Raw genomic sequence first — 4,170 nt, forward strand, 5'->3', positions numbered from 1 at the left:
GCTTGTTTATTTATTTATTTTTAATTATTTATTGCTGTGAGACAGACATGAGCTTTTGGGGCCAAGGGATAAATATTCTGGCATTAACATTTGGTGTTCCTCAAAGTCTCACCTCTTAAACATCTGGTTCCCAGCTGAAGTCATTATTGAGAGGTGTTGGAAGCTTGTGGAAATTGGGGCCCATTTGATTAAAATTACCTCATTGAGAATGTGCCACTGATGGGGTACTGGGACCCTAATGCACTTCTGTCTCTGTCTCTCTCTGCCTCCTAGCAGCCATGAGGTAGTCAGTTTTCCTATGCCATACACTCTTGGCCAGATGTTCTGCTTTGCTATAAGTCCAGAGGTAAGAGGGCCAAGTGACCATGGACTCTAATCTCTGAAACCATGAGCCAAAATAAATCTCTGCTCCTTTGAATGTGGTGATCTCAGGTATATTATCACAGGTTTGGAAAGTGATTAGGACAGCTGCTGTCCAAAATATAAGAGGCCCCAGACCTTCCTCTAACCAGATTCACCTCTTCTGTCTGAAGGTAACACAGAAAAGCTGACAATTTACTCACTAATTTTTTGACCAACAAACATGCCAGTAATATCTTCAGATTATAATTTGGACATGTAAGGATGCCAAAGGCCTCTTGTGTGAGAACACTGCAGACCCCACTCATAAATTGGAGCTGATGTGTCTTAGGGGGAGCCCAGGTGAACAAGTCAAGCCCTGGCATTGGAACACACATTGCACAATGGTCTGGCTTTCTAGCTAGAAGCTATCCATCTCGGCTGATGGTGGATACTCAAAAGAATCTATTTGGGGTGATTCTCTCTTTTAGAAACCCCTTAAATGTCCCAGAGTACCTTCATCTCCAGAAGCATTATCTGAGAGTACTCTCTTATTATTTGAAGAGTTTTCTCTATATTGAGGAGTTATTGAGTGGCTGGCAAGTACCTTTCAGTTTTATGGGAGGGAATGTGCTCTTTCCTTTGCACTTTTATATTTTCTTACATTTTCAAGAGCAAGGTATGTGCCTGAAATCTGCATCTTCACCCCTCTACCTCTGTGTGCAGGGCCCACAAGATAATATCCTTGAACTGGGTGTGTCAGTGTTCAGATTATGTATGTAACGTAATGTTCTGTATGTGTGTGTGTGTGTGTGTGTTTGTTTATGTGTGTGTGTGTGTGTGTGTGTGTGTGTGTGTGTGTGTGTGAGAAAGAGAGAGAAGGAGAGACAGAGAGAGAGAGAGACAGAGAGAGAGAGAGAAAACACATGAACTTTTTTCTCTAGCACCAGGACTTTGTGCTTTTATGTGTTTCATGTGTATAGGTATGGAAAGGATATGAAACAAGACACCATAAATTCTCCTGTGTGGGACTGTTTGGTTGTCGTGTGTAAATATTTTCTGAGTGATTTCTTTGGTCATTGTTGGCTGAGTACCTTTCTGGCAGGACATGTGTTTAGGGTTTTAGTGGTGCGTCTGTAGGTGTTGTTGGCATTGTGGACTATTGTGAACATGACTATTGTGAATGCATTTGAGAGGAGTTAGGATGTTGTCTTACTATTATGTTTTGGATCTGTGCATTTTCAGATTTTAGAATGTATGTGTATGTTGATGTCTAGGTCAGAATTTAGGGACATAATCTTTGGTGTTCAGAGATTTGGAGAGAATGGAATCATGGGGTATGTTGGGGTGTTTAGAATTATGTATATGTGGCACATAGATGTGTATAGATTCTGTTGATAATGTCTCAAGTGGACTGCTGTGTATTTTCTTGTTTAGGGCTTTGAGGTGATCATGTTATTTTTGGGAATGGAGGGGTGTCCTTTGTGAGTATGTAGGAGGAGTAAGCAGTGTCTGTACATCTGAGATTTGTTGTTGAACTTCATATTCTGAGGCATTCTGTGTATGTGCATGTTTGCAAAATAGAGGTGATTGTAAATGTTTTCATTTGAGAATACAAATTGTTGTCATGTTAATAAGTAATTTGTTTGCTCCATTCAGTTACTGAGGGAGTGTTTGTGTGATTGCTTTATGGGTGATACTGATTGATGTGTGGTCTGAAGATGAGTGTATCTGAAGCACACCAGATACTCTCAACCAAAAGACCCTTGCCATAATCAAGCTTCTTCTCTTGTCAGATCAGCAGCAAGAATGCAAAGGGAGCTGTTGTTGGGAGCTTCCTCTTTCTTGTAAATGCCAGATTTTTTTTTTTTTGGTAAATACGTGTGAAACCTCTGTCTGGCCTAGAGAATGGAATGAAAAACACTTGTCAAGTGAATCTTCAAGCCCTTTTCCCCCATGGGACAAAAAAGTCAAAATATTTTGAAATTATCTGTCCCTAGAATATTTCAGGCATGAGCCACACTCTGGACTGATTGGCAACATCCAATAAACCTGCTTTCTGAAAATTCCTGTGGTATCCAGCCTCTTCAGTCCTACTTCATATATATTTTAAGTGTTTCATGGAGGCGACTGGAATATGTGTGAGACTTTGTAAGGAAGGTTATTGATTGGAATTGTTTGGATTTTGCTGTATATTTGTATTAATTTGGGCATGAGGAACTCTGGGTTTAGAGTCAGGCATCTGGAAGATAGGAAGTTTATGCTATTGAGGATTTTAGAGCTCCACAGTGTTGTGTGCTGTTAACTGAGTATATCAGAAAGAATGAGCAGTTTTGTACATTAATAATGAGTTCTGTGCCCTTTAATAGTGAGAGAGTGGCTGAATGTACTTTAGGTGTGTGGGAGTTCTGTGGGTTTGTAGATAGAGATGGACATGTGTGTTCCCAGACTTGTATAATCTAGGACTGTGAAAGTATTTAGGAAGTGTGATGGCTGAGTATTCATTCTCAAATAGTAGATGGGTAGTGTGTGTTTCCACTGAGATAATATAGAAGTTATATTTATATGGGAATACAAGTTAAGAGGATTAGGTACTGACAGTGTATATGGGTTATTATGACATGGTGCAACTTGTGAATAATTATTAAGAAGAGTGTTTGAATGGAGTATTTTGGTGAATACTTTTCGATATTCACAAAATATTGATTTTTTAATTTAATTTCATTTTCTTGTTTAGGGAAGGGTGTGACATTAGAGTGCAGGGTAAAATATGTGTATTAAGGCAATACATGTGTTATGTATGTATTTGGGAAATGACAATGAGTAGATTGTAGGTGACATCATTGTTGTGTACATTTGGAGAGGGTTGAGAAACTTTATGTGTTTTTTGGAGTTGGTGTTTGCGTATCAAGTGATTCTGGGAATATGGACTCATGTTTATGTGTGTATGTGGGTGGTTGTACCTGTGTCATTTAGGTTAAGAATGTTACATTTTTGTAATCAGGGTATTTCTGGTTCCACTTAATCTTAGGGAAGTTCAAAGAGATTTTTATGCACACATGCCACCCAGCCACAGAGACCTGTGAACACGTCTTGCTGAGGCACATACATGTTAAGATGCACACTCATTAAAACCCCTTTCACCACAGATATCATTAAAACACCTCACATTTAGAAACAGGTGCATGACCCACAACTCACTGCCATTCCAACAAAAACACAGATGCATAAATCACCTTTATCCCTGCTTTCCCCGAATACACACACCACCACTTCCTTTCTAAAAAAATATATACATACCCACAAATACACCTGCCTGTTATCACCCAGGTACTGACGGACATGCAATTATAATGTATACTTTCCAAATGCAGGCTTATACATTCCTATATACTCTACACTTGCTGAAGGCATGCACATGATATAAACAAACACTGAGTATGCATGCACACAGAAATACAACATACAACGCCCCTCACACACACACACACACACACACACACACACACACACACAATAAACCCTATTTGTTACCAGAAGTCACAAAAACAAAACCATAAGTACTCTGGAAAATCTCACAGACTTGAGCCTCTCATCAGAAATACAACATACACAACACCTTGCTTCTGTCTCTTCTTGCTTTACACAGAATTTAAAGTACACTGCAGAGCAGATAGGCTTAACTGAACTTTCCAACAAAAACCAAAAGACGACAAATTCTTCACAACAGTACCAACAACATTCTCCAGAATAGACAACAGATTAAGTCATAAAAAAACCTTAAGAAATTTTAAAAGCTAAAAATCATTTGAAATAACTTTTTTTCTGAAC

Source organism: Callospermophilus lateralis, unplaced genomic scaffold (genome assembly GCF_048772815.1).
Source record: "Callospermophilus lateralis isolate mCalLat2 unplaced genomic scaffold, mCalLat2.hap1 Scaffold_921, whole genome shotgun sequence".
In the NCBI taxonomy this organism is placed as follows: Eukaryota; Metazoa; Chordata; class Mammalia; order Rodentia; family Sciuridae; genus Callospermophilus; species Callospermophilus lateralis.